General features: G+C 53.4%; 1 long non-coding RNA gene across 1 annotated transcript in view; it reads right to left on the bottom strand.

Annotated features, from left to right (window-relative positions):
- LOC137220001 (uncharacterized) overlaps positions 1-13,673 on the bottom strand; it is a 41,377-nt gene extending 27,704 nt beyond the window's left edge. The window contains exon 1 of the long non-coding RNA XR_010941406.1: positions 13,350-13,673. This is a non-coding gene — a long non-coding RNA (uncharacterized lncRNA). The remainder of the gene's footprint in view (positions 1-13,349) is intronic.
- Between the last annotated feature and the right edge of the window lie 3,509 nt (positions 13,674-17,182).

Here is a 17,182-nt window from a genome sequence, read left to right as displayed (position 1 = left end):
TGACGCTGACGCAGATCAGCATGGAGGAATGGGGGACTGCACGGCTGGGGGCTGCTGGGAACTCAGGACTGACCCACCCCGAGGCCCCGCGCCAGCAGGCACCACACTCACCGTATGGTCTCAATGATTTCGTGAGCAGCATCGTGGGGTTTAAACGTCCTGGACAGGGTTCAGAGCTGTCCCTCCCTGCTCCGGTGATGGGGACAATCAGAGGAGGCGGGTGCTGCAGCCCCCGGGACTACTCGACTCGCGGGACCTACCAGAGAGCTCCACCCACACCGCTGGGGCCATGTCCTGCCACGTGGGACACGCTGGCTCCGGGAGCGCCTGTTCCTGCAGCGCCCTCCTGCCCAGCGGGCTGCGGGGAAGGGACCGGGACGGACTCGAAGTCCCCGACCCTCCTGCCCCAGGACTTCCCCCGGGCGCTCCTGCAGCCTGGAAGCCACAGGTCTGCCTCTGAGTCCCTGAACCACCGCAGGCCTTGGTCTCCATCTGTAAAATGGGGAAACACCACTCGTGCAACCACCGGGAGCAGGTGAGCAGCAGTCCTCCTTCTCAGCCATGGTGGCGTTCTCCTGGCCTCACTGCACCCGGTGGGCTGGCCTCGCCACTTTCCCCAAGGAGCACATTGGGGTTTGCTCTGGCCTTTCGCCAGGGTCTTGGCGGCCAGCTAACCCAAGACCCGGCACAAAACAAGTGAGGATTACACATCGTGTGGACGGTCTGTAACTCTAGACTGCACTTCTGCCCCGCCAGTGAAGGTTCCTATCATGGTGAGGAGGGGCTTCGAGGAGGATGCACAGCCAGAGGAGGGCCCGCGAAGAGCACAGGCTGAAGCCGGAGGTGAGATTGTCAGACCCAGAGCTGCCAGCCCTTCCCCGGGACAGCGACTGCCCCTCTCAGACCAGGCCACCATTTCCACGCTTCACAGTGGAGAACAACAACGCTGGCAGAGCCCCTATGGGCCAGGGCACGGATGCCTGGAAGTTCCCAGGATAGGGGCCCCCATGGCGCAGTGGTCCTAACAGGTCAAACAACTCCGGAAACACCCTTTGTGTCCTAAGCCTTATCTTTGCAACAGCAGCCCTACTGAGCTATAATTCACACAGAATGGGACCCTCTTCAAGTATACAGTTCAGTGGGTTTTAATACATTCAGAGCTGGGCAAACATCCCCTCTATCTAGTTCCAGAACATCCCATCACCCCATTAGCAGATGCGCCCCAATCCCCTCCCCAGCCCCTGACAACAATAATCCACTGTCTGTTTCTGTGGATTTGCCCATTCTGGACGTTTGTAAATAGAATTATGGTATGTGACCTTTTGCCCAGAATCTTATTTTTTAAGGCAAAGGAAAAAACCAATATTCTATCGTTCTTAATAATATCCTCCAACTTACCAAGGATGGAGCAGTAAATATCCATTGAACACATATTACTTAGACAAGGCCGGGGGCAGGAGATGGAGCACGTGCTGTCTGTGCAGTCCAGCACAGGACAGCCCTGCAGACCAGTGGTTCCCGACACGGGGGAACTGATCCGAAGCTTCAGCGCCACTGCTGACCCAGAAACCCTGGAGAAGAACCACTGATGGGAACAATCAGCCCCAAGGTCTCCTGGCAAATGGCAGAAAACAGTGAGGACAGCTGGGTTTGGAAAACAGTCTGGCAGCTCCTCAAAGGTTAAACAGTTAGCAAATGACCCAGCAATTCCTCTCCTGTGTGTCTGCCCAAGAGAAATGAGAATATTTGTCCACACAAAACCTGAACATTGGGCTTCCCTGGTGGTGCAGTGGTTATGAATCCGCCTACCAATGCAGGGGACACAGGTTCGAGCCCTGGTCTGGGAAGATCCCACATGCCACGGAGCAATGAAGCCCATGCACCACAACTACAGAGCCTGCGTGCTGCAACTACTGAAGCCCACGTGCCTAGAGCCTGTGCTCTGCAACAAGAGAAGCCACTGCGATGAGAAGCCCGTGCACTGCAACAAACACTAGAGCCCACACACCCAACTAGCGAAAGCCCGTGGGTAGCAATGAAGACCCAATTCAGCCAAAAAAAGAAAAAAAACCACACCAAAAACCCGAACATTAATGTTCACAGAGGCGTGATTCACAACCGCCAAAAGGTGGAAACCACCCAAATGTCCATCAGCAGATGAACGAATAAACAAATGTGTCCCTCCACACACTGAAATATTATCTATCCACGAAAAAGAGTGAAGCACTGACACTCGCTACAACATGGATGGATCCTGAGAACACGATGCTCAGTGAGAGAAGCCAGACAGAGGATACACAGGGTGTGTGATTCCATTGATGGGAAACGTCCAGAACAGGCAAGTGCACAGAGACAGAGAGTGGGTTCCTGGTTGTCAGGGGCTTGGGAAGGGGATGGGAGGGATGCTAATGGGTATGGGGTTTCCTCTCGGGGTGATGGAACGTTTTAAAATTGGTAGTAGTGACAACTGCACTCAATGAATACACTACAAAGCGGGGAACGGTACGCTTTAGGTGGATGAGGTGAAGAGTGTGGGAATTACACCTCAAAACAGCTATCAACAACAGCAACAGGGACTTCCCTGGTGGTCCAGTGGTTAGGACTCTGTGCTTTCACTGCCAAGGGCCCAGGCTCAATCCCTGGTTGGGGAGTTAAGATCCCACGAGCTGCACGGCACGGCAAAAAACAAACAAAAAACCACAACACAGTCTATAGGAGGAAATGCGAGGTATTGTTAAAATCACCTCCACCTCAGTAGGAAAATACTGAGCATCTAAGACACTCATGTGGCCGACGGACTCTGTTTCTGGTCCACAACATTCAGTGAGTCCAGACAGACAGTCCTGGCAGCCCTGAATTCCCTGAGCTCCTGTACCCACTGAAAGCAGAGAAGACGCCATGCTTCCCGCAGGGTCTGCTCAGAGACAAACGCACAGAGCACAGTGTACAAGGCACTGAGGTAGCCACAGGATGAGGAGGAGGGTCTAGAACTTTCCACCAACACTCTCCCGCATCACACTCCTCCTGAGGGGAGCCGGCCCCCGCGCACTGAGGAGCCTCAGCAGCCCTGTGGGGCCCATGTGCAGAGGAGCCACGGGAGGGGCCTCCTGGAAGCCAGGCATCCCACCTGGTTTGGCCTTTGGATGGGGCAGCCCCAGCTGAAGCCCTTACTGCAGCCTCCTGAGGAACCCTTGGCCAGAATCCCCTGGCCCGCCTACTCTGAATCCCTGCCCTCAGAAACCACGGGAGGTCATCAGTGTGCGTCATCTCAAGCTCCTAAATTCATGTCTGTGTTTAGGCTGATACCCTACCCTGCGAGCACGGTCTGTAAGAACAAGTCTTAGATCCATGGGAGGACATGACAGCACCCAGGAGAGTTTCATTCTGGTCACCACTGTGGAGTGACTAAACAGCGTGCGTGCTCTGGAAGGACCCCGTGAGCACGTGCGTGTGCCTGAGCGTGCGCCACGTGGCAGCCCCGTGCTGGCTCGGACTGCACTCCCTCCCTCGGCCCCCTCAGGAGGCTGGACGTGCCCCAGAGATGCTCCTCCTGCAGGGGCGGCAGGGGCCCTCACGGCACGTGGGCCGCAGCCCTGGCCGAGCCACCGCGTCTCAGGCCGCATCACACAGACCTGGGAAGACAGGGGCCTGGAATGTGGTCTCATCTGTGATGAGATGAACTCAAGCTTTCCCAAGCTTTAAAACCAGAACGAAAGGAAGGAAACAGTTTATGATGTGCCTCCTACAATCTCAGGATGCTGCTTTAGGAACTGGCCAGCTTCCAGTGACTGTCCTGAGTCGTATGATTTAAGATGCCCTGATCACCATCGATGATTCAGAAGCTCTCACAGCTTCTCAGCTGTGGCCTCTTCTGCTTCACAGGCCTTCAGAACAGAGCGACGCCAGAAGCCAATCCAGAAAGGTCCGACTGAGAACAGCCCTGAGGAAGCCCGCACTTAGGAGCACCCACACCTCCTCTCCCGGGGGAGCCCTGGAACTCCGGGGTTTGAGGCCAGCCCTGGTCTCGCTGCACAGGACGCCCGGCCTCCCCATCCCAGCCACAGCCCCGGCCCGCTGCTGGCTGCTTGCTGAGTCACTGACTAACCCAGGCCCTTCTCACTGACAGCCTCAGAGCCTCCGCAGGAAGCTGCACAGAGGCTTAGTGGAATGCTGCTCACCACAGAGTTGGTGGCCTCACTCTGGAGTGCTGGGAAAAGAGCTGCAATAAGCACAACCGTTCCCACTTGAAAAAGCACGCTGTGCGCAAGCCGGGGGCTGTCATCAGGCCTGAGCTGCCACCAAGCCCGTCCTGTCTGCTCCCCACCCCTGCCCAGCTCAGGTGAGGGTGGGGGCCGCCCACGGGGCTGGGGAGTCTGGCTGTCCCACTCAGCAGGCCGCTGCCTCCTCCTTGATCGTGAGGACAGGTGTGGGAACAGGAACTCCACCTGGACGCCCGCAGGCATGCCTCTGTCCCTGCTTGTCCCCGCAAGCCCTGTGCCCGGCATGAGGAGCCTGGACAGGAGGCCTCCTGGGTGCTCGCTGCCAGGGCAGAGCCCACCCCTGAGCACATAGGCTGGTTCATGGTGACAGGGGCATGACATCTGGAGACGTCGTCCCTGGAGGACACGGCAAGAGGTGGGGGCAGAGACTAGGGAGGAGACAAGACGTGGACTCCGTCCTCTTCCCACCTGCAGCAGGAAGACGCCGGGACCCAGGGGGCCTCCAAGGCAGGGGCATCACACTGGGACGAGCATCATAATCCCTGTTCAGTGTGGAGTTCTGGGGCCCATCCGCAAAGTTTCAGAATCAGCAGGTCTGGACCCAGGAACCCGCATTCCTAAGCAGTTCCAGCTGGTAGGGAGGCTACTGGCCTGGGGCCCCACTCAGAGAACTACCAGCCTGAAGCCAGCAGGGACTCTTGCTCTATCACCATCTGCTGAGGGCACGAGTGCCCAGGAGGTGCCAAGGGGCAGCACCCTGGGACTCTGCCCGCGGTCCCCACTCCCCAGCAGGCTGCAGGGGACACTGCCTGCAGGCTGGGGTTAGCTGCCTTCTTCCCCGAGGCTCTGCACACCTCTGGAGCCCTGGGGTGGGGACCAAGGCAAGTGGGACAGAGCGGCCAGGGTGGGATGCACGCACTGCTTCCCAAAGTGGAGAAGCACAGCGGGAAGAGTCAAAGGCACAGGAGATGGAACACGGAGGGAGGTCTGCCAGCTGTCTCTCTGCCTCTCCTAGTGGCCGGGCTTTGAGAGCAGAGACCTGGCTGGAGGAGTGGAAAATCCACAGAAGGCTCTCCATCTGGGAGGCAAGCCAAGCGGGTGAGCAGAGGGCCCTGAGGCCCAGTGAAGGCATTCAGCCTCACCTCTCAGCTTGCGGCCCCGCTGGGGAGCATCTCTCAGCCTGCAGCCCCACTGGGGAGAACCTACTCACCAGGGAGAGGGAGCAGAGGGTGAAGGGGGAGGGGGAGGGCCAGCACCTGCGGTGGGCCTGAGTACTCAAGAAGTGAACAGGTTTTCACTTGAAAATGAGTGCATTTCACACAGGGGCGGGGGTGGCAGAGAGACTGGCTGTGGAGCATCATACGGGTCTCGTCCACAGTCAGCCCTGGACATCCACAGGTCCCCAGCAAGGGGGTGCTGCCTGGTCCCAGGACCATACCTGAGGACAAGCCAGGCCAAGGATGGGAACCGCCTGGTAAAACGATGTAAAGGAGAGAGCCAGGAAGAAGGCTCTCCTCCCACCGCCCATCCGGCCCTCTCCCCACAGGGCCAGGCTGACAAACTAGGCTGGTCTCGGGACTGAGCATCGCAAAACCCTGCCCACGAGACTGGCACTGCAAGAGCAGTCAACATGGGAAAACAGGAAGGGGCTGCTGGGACCCCATGAGGCCAAAGTCCAGCTGGAGGAGGAAGAGAGAAGAGGGAGCAGGCCCATGGATCCCCAGCCACAGACACAGTGGGCCCGTGGCCCTGACCCGGGTGGGTGGGACACGCTGTGCACAAAGGGGCCCCAATGACCAGGGTCCAAGGAAGGAGCCGCCAAGAGGGAGAGGGGTCTAAAGCCTCACTGTGCCCACAGCAGCCCCTGGCCACCTGGATGAGGGGCAATTGTGCGCGCTGGCCCACTCCAGTGGCGTGTGCTGTGAGCACAAGATGCACACGTATTTCTAAGACAAGGTGTGCGTGCAACCACAAAGTAACACTGCCCTTCAGTAATTCTTTAAATGGCATGTTGAAAACGTCGTGTCTGGGCTATACTCAGTTATGTACAATGCTATGAAAACGTACCTCGCCTCCTCCTTCTGACTTGTCACATGGCTCCCACAAGGGCACACACGTGGCTTGTGTGCTCCCTCACCTACTGCCGAACCTGCAGGAGCGTTTCCAGACCTGACCCTGAACCTGAGCTCCACGCCTGGGTCCGCAGCTCACGGAAGCCAGTCTGCACAGAGCCAGGACGGGCTGGGATGTCCTGTTGTCCAGGCAGCCGTCCTTCTGCAGGACAGGCATAGGTATGTCCACAGGAAGATGGGGCACCACTGGGGTTCCAGGGGTGACAAGACCATTTCAGTTGCTTCAATCCAAACTAGCCCACCTTTAAGAGGCTGCCCAGCCACCCAAGGAGCCACTGCAAGTGCTGAGTGCCTGACGTCGGGTGTGTGCGTGGAGGGGCCATCGTGGAGTGATCCCAGTGGGATGGGGGAACGCGACGACCAAAAGTTCACCACAACTTTTCTCGCCCTCACCAAAGAAAATGCTTTACTGCCACAGAGCAGTCTAGCCTGAGGCCAAGGCTGTGACAGCAAGGGAGGGAAAGCCCAGGGATGGAGGAAGCCCTTCCAAGGGGGCACAGCTGGAGAAGGACTTGCCCTCGTTTCCTGAGCGACAAGCGGCAGCACGGCCTCCACCTGGTGGTCTCAAAGGCCAAGGAGAGCGGCGCCCCCAGCCTTCCAACTGTCTCCCACTCCAGCAAGGGGTCCTGTTAGCACCGTATCAGTGCAACTGGCGTCACCCCACCCCAGGACCAAGCCAAACGAAAGCCTCTCCAGGGGCCTCGAGACCCCACAGCCTGGGCCACGCACACGGGAGCATCACTCAGCTATGCAAAGGGGTGAAGCCCTGACACTCAGAACAACGTGGATGGACCCTGAGAACATGATGCTCAGTGAGAGAAGCCAGACACAGAAGGACACACAGTGTGTGATTCCACTGATGGGAAACATCCAGAACAGGCAGATCCACAGACACAGAGAGTGGATTCCTAGTGTCAGGGACTGGGGCAGGGGACTGCAGGCCCTTTGCGCTGATGGAATGTTCTGGTATTAGACAGAGGTGAAGGCTGCACAGCTCTGTGAATAAAGTAAAAGCCATTAAATTGTACACTTCATATGGGTGAGTTCTGTGGTGTGTGAATGCTATCTCGAAAAACTGTTATTTAAAAAGACACAAAACCCACAAGACCCAGCACGGCTCCTCCTCCCATGTCCTGCCCCTTCACCTGGTGTCTGTCTCAGACCAGGTGTGGGCCCAGCGTGTCCTGTGGCCCCAGCACCTGCTCCCCAGTGGGTGCCTCTCTCAGCCCACAGGGTGAGCACAAAGCAGACGCCAGGGAGCCACCTGCACACCAGGGGAAACATGAGCCACCACCACCATGGGACATGCAAATCCTTCCTGAGAGCTCCCCGCCCTGAGCCCCATGACTCCCGCTGTCCCCATGGGCACCACCCTGTGGCAGTCCCCTGACCCCAGCACACAGCCAGGAAAAGATGCGTCAGGTTTTTAAAGGACCAGCATTCTCAGAGGTAACCTCTCTCACACACCGGCTGCCCATGCACCTGGTGTGAGTCTGACATGCTTTCCCCACATCGGCCATGCACCCCATGACTAACTGAGGGGATTCAAATGGAAGCCCCTCAGAGATGAGAAGGCATCGTCATCCAAGGTCAATCTTCAGTGAAGCACACAGCCTCTGATCTCCCAACTGCAGCTCACGGGAACCTGTGACTTGGCAGCCCTGCCAGGCGCCCTGGACAGGAAGAGGGCCCGGTCCGACACAGGGGCGCCGAGGAACAGAGCCCCGGGCTAGGCACCATGACAGTGGCCGTGGGTGGGGAGAGAGAGTCTGGGAAGGAACAAGAAAGGTGGGCAGTGAGGGAGGCACTACAGAGCCACACGTGAGCTGTGGAGGACCATGGACAGGCACCCGGCACATCTTCTGTTAACACCCTTGGGACTGCTCGATGCCACAGGCATGGCAGAAGACCCGGCTGGTGGGAACGGCAGGGACAACTTGAAGGGAAAGAGAAAATGCCAAAGAGGCCTCCAGGCTGCACCCTGAGTAGGAGGAAGGAAACAGGACTGTCATCCCACAGCCAGGGAGAGAAGGCGCACGCACTGGGGAAGAGTGCCAGGACCACGAGAGGAGGACACAGCAGAAATAAAGAGGGAGGAGAGGGGTTTCCTGGGAGACGTGCACTGGGTCTGGGACCCAGGGATGTGCAGACACAGCCAGTCGCACCCTACAGGTCCCCGAATTCAAAAGGGACACCAAACACTCTGTATCTTGATTGTACCAATGCCAATGAAATCATTACATCAGTGCGTAGCTTTGTAAGATGCCACCATCGGGAGAAACTGAGTAAAGAGAACATGGGATGTGTCCAACTCATTTCTGATGGCTGTGCAAGAATCTATGATAATCTCAAAATAAAAAGTTTAATTTAATTAAGGAAAAAATGATGCAGCTCCTAGAGGTAGACTGGGGGCGGGTCCCCTGCAGCTCTCAGCCGCCTCCTACCTAGTGAATATCCAAAGGGCCGGCTGCCTCTGGCTCCTCCCACCAGGAACAGAGTATACAGGTGGCATTTGGATGTTAGGGACCAAAGTACAAAAGCCACGTACGTATGGAACACCAGGCTTTTCCGGTGATCCCTTCCTCTTTAAAGAGGCTACTTCACCCACGGAAAGTCATCAAATGGTTAACCTGCCTTCCACCTGAGCTCAGATTAGGCAGGACTCACACTAGCAGAGGTCAGATCAGAAAATGTTTTCTGAGTCACGGGGAGGGATGGCTCACTCAGCCGCCCACTTCAGCTACTACTCACTGTGGAGTGAAAGGTGTGACTGCTCAGCGGGCATTCATCAGAGACTCGTGGGCTCTCAGGAGGAAGCCAGAAGCAGGCGGGGACAGTCACGCTGGGGCCACTCCATGCCCACAGCCTCAGTGAGTCACGGAGGGGAAGGACCATTGCACACCCTCACTGGCTCCTGCCCTGCCATCAGGCAGCCGAAGATACCACCTGCTTCCTCCTGAGCTGAGACCCAGTTTTCCCACCAAGAGAAGGACCATCCTGCTTTAGAAATGCCACCGTGAGCTATAAGTAGATATCTGGGAACTCTCAGTCACAGAAGGAACAAAACTCGCCCTGCACCTCACCCTCCTATTTGTCAATTGCGCAAAAGCCCATCTTGGAGGCTGGACATTTCTGCGTACAGGCGGTTGTGGCTGTTTGCACTTCCTCCTGCAGGTGCTCCCTCCTCAGAGAAGCCACCCACACCTCCCCCAGGGCAAATCTGGCAGCCCCACTCTCTGGGACCTCAGCTGATCCCTTATACGGGCCACTACACCTCAGCTGAACTTCTGTGTTTATAGATCACCTATAAGTTTTGAGAATAAGTTTTGAGAATAGAAGTTTTGAGAATAAGAATACTGTCACCCTCAGAATGGGAGAAAATATTTGCAAACAAATCAATGGACAAAGGATTAATCTCCAAAATACATAAACAGCTCATGCAGCTCAATACTAAAGAAACAAACAACCCAATCCAAAAATGGACAGATGACTTAAATAGACATTTCTCCAAAGAAGACATACAGATGGCCAAGAAGCACGTGAAAAGCTGCTCAACATCACTAATTATTAGAGAAATGCAAATCAAAACTACAAAGAGGTATCACCTCACACCAGTTAGAACGGGGATCATCAGAAAATCTACAAACAACAAATGTTGGAGAGGGTGTGGAGAAAAGGGAACCCTCTTGCACTGTTGGTGGGAATGTTAATTGATACAGCCACTATGGAGAACAGTATGGAGGTTCCTTAAAAAACTAAAAATAGAATTACCATATGATCCATCAGTCCCACTACTGGGCATATGCCCAGAGAAAACCATAATTCAAAAAGACACATGCACCCCAGTGTTCACTGCAGCACTATTTACAATAGCCAGGTCATGGAAGCAACCTAAATGCCCATCGACAGACGAATAGATAAAGAAATTGTGGTACGTATATACAGTGGAATATTACTCAGCCATAAAAAGGAACGAAATTGAGTCATTTGTTGAGACATGGATGGATCTAGAGACTGTCATACACAGTGAGGTAAGTCAGAAAGAGAAAAAGAAATATTGTATATTAATGCATGTATGTGGAATTTAGAAAAATGGTACAGATGAACCGGTTTGCAGGGCAGAAGTTGAGACACAGATGTAGAGAAAAAATGTATGGACACCAAGGGGGGAAAGCCACAGGGGGGGGTGGGGATGGTGGTGTGCTGAACTGGGCGAGTCGGATTGACATGTATACACTGATGTGTATAAAACTGATGACTAATAAGAATGAGCTGTATAAAAAAATAAATTAAATAAAATGCAAAAATCAGAAAAAAAGAATACTGTCTACTGTCCTCCGCGCCCCCTGGAACACTCACTCTAAATATCCAGGAGGTGCTTGAAGAATGAATGAATCAATGAACAAACAAGCTCACTCATTTCAAACGTGTGGTCACATGAGTAATCTGACCTTCTAAGAAGTTAAGCTTCTGGAAAGAGCCCATTTTCTTAATGTATTCAACATCGAGTCATCACAAAATATGAACTCTTATAAAGTACTGTCCCCTCACTTCCCATGAGAAAGCAAAATTCCTCAGCAGGGAAATGGGAGGATAGCAGACATTACCCGCAAAGCTTTAGGAAGGCTGTGGCTCACTGAGCACTTCACTAGGGCCCCTGACCACCTGCCTGGTAGTAGGACAGACACACCAGGAATGGCTGCTGACTGGCAGAAAGAGCACCTGGCCAGGCAGGCAGCACACCCTGCACCCTGCCAAGCGAGGTCTGGCCAGCAAGGGAAAGACGCTCTCACCACTTCAGAACCGCCCACCACTAGAAAGCCAGGTCCTGCCAGGGCCTGGACACACGAGGCCTTCCTTACAAGGGTTACAAATCTGTGGCCTTGCTCTGCCTTGAATAAAAGACAGAGACGGGGACAACGTGACCATCTCCAGATGAACTTTCAACTTCGTTTCAAGTGCTTGGGTGCTGGGTCACAGTGCATTTCTAAACTCTTCCAATACTCAAAAATACCAATTTCTAAGATGCAGAAGGGTTGTTAAACATACACTTAGCACAGATCCCAGTCCCACTCCTGAGTATTTTCTCAAGTGAGGTAAAAACCCAAGTTCACATGGAAACCTGCCCTGGGGTGTTTACAGCAGCTTTATTCCTGATCTCCTCAAAACTGGAAACATCCCACAAGTCCTGCCACCCGCAGGCGAATGGACAAATGCATCATGGAATACAACACAGCCAGAAAAAGGAATGGCTTCTCATACCCGCAACAAGAGGGATGATGGACTTCCCTGGTGGTCCAGTGGCTAAGACTCCATGCTCCCAATGCAGGGGGCCCGGGGTCCATCCCTGCTCAGGGAACTAGATCCCACATGCTGCAACTAAAACATACTGCACGTGCCAATGAAGATCCCATGTGCCACAACTAAGACCCAGCACAGCCAAGTAAATAACTAACTAAATCAATATTTAAAACAACAACAACAAAAAAAAACAAACCCGGGATGAATCTCACATAGATTTTGCTGAGCCAAAGCAGCCAGAATCGAAAAGCTACATGCTGTTGTTCCATTCATCTGGCTTTCTGGAAAAGCTAAAACCTTAGGGACAGAGAGATTAGTGGCCAAGAGGCTAGAGGTGCGCTGATGCCAAAGGGCAGCAAATGGGATGACAGGATTGCTCTGCCGCCTGACGGCAATCATCTGTCAAAACTCCTACAACTGTGCACTACAAGTGAACTATGCTTCACGGCTACTAAGGATAAACAAATTATTACATTTTGAAAAATGCACCGGCCAGCCAACTGGTTCATGACAAGTGCAGTAAGAGGGGCGGGGAGGCGAGGCAAGTGGATCAGCTGGAGTTCTGAAGGTTCTCCCCACTTTCAGTTTCCCTCCCCTGGGATGTCTCCCCGCCCTGCCCACTGCTCAGGCCGCCCACCCGGGCCACCCGGAGTTACCCAACCGGAAAAGCCAGAGCCCAGGCTCAGCCGCGCCTCCGGGCACAGGAAGGGCAAAAATAGAAAGCGCCAGTGCGTGGTGGTGGGCTGGAAACCCTCGGACCTCAGGTAACTGCGGAGAACCGGGGCCCGGGAGTCAACATCAGCTCCTAGGCGGTCCCAGCGTCCCGACCCCGACCCCGGCCACGACACACTTTCCACAAACTGACACACACGGAGCCCGCGCGAGGGCCGGGTCGCCTGGAGGCCGGTCCCCCGCAAGCCGAGCACACGAAAGGGCGCCCCAAAGGCGCCGGCCCAAGGCGCCCGCTGCGCTTTCCCTCCGGAAGGTGGGCTGCGGGGCCCAAGCATAAACCCTGAGACAAGGAACACGCGCACCACGCCGCCACGGGGGACAAGAGGCTGGCGTCCACCTAGCCGGACACCCTGTATTTCTGGAATCACTGGACGCCTGTGTAAATTTCCGTCTGGCATGTCATTTTCCAAAGACCACTCAAGATCAGGGGACAGAACGCCTCCTCTCCAAGTGTCCTGCCAGCCCACCCACTCAAGATCAGAGGGACAAAATGCCTAACTAAAACAAAACAAAACAGAAACAAAAAAACTGGAGTGAGAGAGGAAAGGGTGCCCTGAAAAATAAAAAAAGAACTAAGCACGTTGACAGCGCTAAGAATAAACTTCCAGGAAAAAGAAACCCTACATGTCAGATCCTAAAATACAGAAGGGCAAGCCCGCCGGAATTCCAGGCCTGGGGGCATCAGGGTCCCCAGCCCTGCAGAGCCAACCACAGACCGGCTCGGGCGCCCCTCGGAAGCATGGGGTCCCCACGGCCGAGTCTGCGCCCCTGGCCGGCGCCAGCTCTCCTCTGCCCACTCTGCACGCGGGGGCTGGAAACTGCTGCGGAGAACCACGGCGGGGCGGGAAGGGGGGGATCCAAAGAGGGTCTGGCGACTCGAGTCGCTCCGTTTCTTGGTGGGCTCAGCGCGCGCCTTGGGAGAAGAGGGGTGGGGGTCCAGGAGGAGGGGACGGGCGGGACTTACGTAAACCAGCAGTGGCCATGGGTAGACGGCGGGCTCGGCCCCCACGAACGACTCCAGCCTCAGCTCCATCTTCTCCCGGATGTCTTCGCGCGCGGCCCCCCGCACCGTGCTAGTCTGGCGGTTTGGGGAGGGGCGCGGCGCCGCCGGCGGGGGCGGGGCAGACAGGCAGGCGGGAGGCTGAGGGGAGGGGGCCTGGCCTGGGCCTCAGCTGCCGCCGCCGCGCTCCCGTCGGTCCCCGGCTCCCTCTTTGTGGTCACAGGCCTGGGGCCTCAAGCGCTGCTGTGAACTCGGGCCGGCATGAGGCGAGCACAATGAGCCGGGGGCCGGGCTGAACCACTCGCGGCACGCGCGGTTCGCCCCGTGGAATCGTACACTCTCACGCACGCACGCATGTATGCAAGTCTTTGGCTGCCCCCGGCCACCCCCACCGGCCCGAAGTGGGGACCTGGGGAGACCCCTCGGGGCCTGGGGTGGCGGGTTCGACTCCCAACCTTGACGTACAGTGACACACACCCTTCCCCCTAATAATAAGACTATAATTCCTCATTAAATATGACAGCTGGAATCCCGGCTTCTGTTCACAAAAATGCTGTGTATTTAGCCTATGCTAGGCACCAGACCACAGACGCTCAGTACTGGCAAAAAAGGAAATGCCCTGCCCTCATAGCACTGCCATTTTAATTGGAATAGTAGTGACAATGGTCAAGGGAGAAAATAAAGTGTCATCATCGTCACGGGGATGGTTAATCTCATGTGCGCACTGCGTGGGGTCCTGGTAACCACAAACAATATTCCAGATGTGGCCAGGAAGGTATTTTTCAGAAGAGATTAACACTGAATTTGGTTCACTTTGCATAAAGGAGATTGTCAATGCCGCGGCATGGGTGGGCCTCATCCATCAGTTGAAGGACTGGAGAGAAAAATGAGGTTCCCTAGAAAGAGGGAACTGTTCCTCCAATGGCCTTGGGACATCAGCTCTTCCCTGTGTCTCCTGCCCAGAGTCCTGCCCTGACTTGCCTGCCTCATGGTCACATGAGTCAACTCCTTAAAACAAAATTATATATGTAAAAATATTGAATATATACAAACCTATTAATTTGTATATGTGTGTATACATATTACATATATGTATACACATATGTTTATATGCGTTTGTAGTATATGTGTAAGTTTGTAGTAAGTTTGTAGCATTTGTAGTATATGTGTAAGTACTATATACAGTATACATACAAGCCTATATATTTGTGTGTATATATTGTATACATGTATGTATGTGTATATAAATAGTATACATATTATAAACGTGAACATGCTGTATATATACACACACCCATATATTGATATATGGGTGTGTATATATACAGTATATGTACACTGTATGTATGTATGTATACAGTGTATATTTGTATATAGGTGTGTATATATGTTGTATACCTGTATGTGTATATGTTGTATAGGTATTATATGTATATATGTATATACTATATATATACACACTTGCATATGTATTTATATGTGTATGTACAAGCACATATTCACATATAGGTATGTATGTGTACATTGCATATATGTATGTGTATATATCATATATATGATATGTGTCTGTATATATATGACGAATTTATATATACAGTACATATATTTTTTATGGTACATGCTTTTATATGTAGGTTTATATGTGTGTCTATATGTATGTACGTGTATGTATTGCATATATTATATGTGTATGTATTATACTGTATATATACACATCTAAATATCTTTGTATGTGTGTATATATGTATGATATAGACGTACCTAGGTGTGTATATTGCATATGTTATACGTATGTGTACATACTATGTGTACATACGAACTATGCATTTCATATGTGTGTATGTATAGTGTATATGTATGTGTCTATTGTATATATTATGTGTATATGTGTGTATACATACTGTATATATACAAACCATTCATTTTATATATATGTGTGTATATGTGTATGTGTGTATTGTATATACTATATGTGTATATGTCTGTATGCATAGTGCATATATACACAGCTGTATATTTTTGTATGCGTGTACATATGTACGTGTGTGTGTATATACACACACACTCTATGGATTCTGTTTGTCTGGAGAATGCTCACTGATACGGACACTTATAACAATTGAGCACCTGCTCTTTGCCAGCCAGGGAGCCAAACTCTTGTCCTTTCTGTGTCTCCCTTAAGTGTCACAAGTCCCGGGAGGGAAGGTGATGCCACTCCTACCAGTTGAGGTGCCTCAGGGTCAGAGAGGTGCACAGGGTGGGGGGCTGGAAACTGGTGGAGCCCAGGTGGAGTTGTAGCAGCAGTACAGCCTAGCAGTCCCACTTCCCTGGGTGCTTCTCACAAAGATGCTGAGGGAGAGATGGGGTCTGAAGGAGGGGATGAGGAAGCTTCTGTGGGTCCACAAGCCCAGACCAAGGCTGACTTGTCAAGGGTGTTAGAGGTCAGGACTGTGGTTACCCTGAGGGTGGGGTTACACAGAGACATTCCCATTCTGAAAATGTATCCATTCTGCTCGTTTGTATGTTTACCACCCTCCCCCAAATCTTTTAAAAACGGATTCTCTTGGTTTCTGGGAGCACACAACAGGAAGTTGTGTGTGAGGGGGTGTGATCCAGGGGGCAGGGAGGATAAACTCCCCACTCATAGGGCCAGGAGTGGCTCAGCTTTGTGAGCTAAGGATGGCCTGCGAGGTCCCAGAGAGAAGGGTCCCTGCTCCATCCCTTCTCCGTGCACCCCATTCCCAGCCTGAGAAGTCCAGGGCCCCCCCACCCAACCACACACACCAGGGAGGAGAGCCAGTCACCCTGGCTCCCAGGTTCTGGCTCCAAGGCTCCCGGCACTAGGAGCTATTTTCAGCTTTCTTGCCCTAGGACACAGCCAGAGCTATTGTCTCCGGAAACTCTCTGTCTGTCTCTCACCCACCCACCATCCCTCCCTCCCTCATCCACCTCTTCCCCTCCGGCTCCAGCTGTCCTGCCCACCACCCTGCATTTCTACACAGGATGGCTCACAGACAGCTGCTCCCTGTGCCCACCCGCCACCATTCGATGGATGTCAAAGCAAGCCCTGGGGACTTCCCTGGAGGTCCAGCAATTAAAACTCCAAGCTTCCACTGCAAGGGGTGTGGGTTCGATCCCTGGTCAGGGAAATAAGATCCCGCATGCTGCCTGGCACGGCCAAAGAAATAAGTGAATAAAAAATAAAGTTATAGTGATGAAACAGCCCTAGTGGTGCAGGGATGGGACGTACAGCTCTATGGTAGAGAATAAAGGTCCAGAAACAGATATATGAGAACTTGATATGACAGAAAGTGGGGAAATTAAGGAGTTTTCAATAAATGACATTAGGACAATTGCATATCCATGTGGGAAAAAGTAAATTAGAAAAAAAGAAAAAAGCAAGCCCTAGTCAGGTGTGACCTTGGGCCCAGGGCCACTGGCACACGTTGTCATGTGGGATGTTCTTCCTTAGACTCCTCCCTCCCTCCTGTGTCACTGTCACTTCCTCCAGAACCTTCCTGGACTCCCCTACACAAGCCCGGGTTGTGCCCTCACCTGCCCACCCTGGATAACCGGAATTCCGATCCCAGCCCACCCTTCCATGCCAGGTAAAGAACTGCCTGGTCAATAAGACCGTAGAGGTCCTTGGCCATTGCTATTGCAGTTGGAATTGTTACTGTGTTTACATAGGGTGACCAACATCTGCCCCCAGTTTGCCCAGGACTGCTCAGGTTTGAGCGCTGGAACTGTGGGGAAACCCTCATTTCCGGGGAACCCCAGAAGGCTGGTCAGCCTAT

Source organism: Pseudorca crassidens, chromosome 2, assembly GCF_039906515.1.
Source record: "Pseudorca crassidens isolate mPseCra1 chromosome 2, mPseCra1.hap1, whole genome shotgun sequence".
NCBI lineage: Eukaryota > Metazoa > Chordata > Mammalia > Artiodactyla > Delphinidae > Pseudorca > Pseudorca crassidens.
This window is presented reverse-complemented; position numbering and strand designations above follow the sequence as displayed.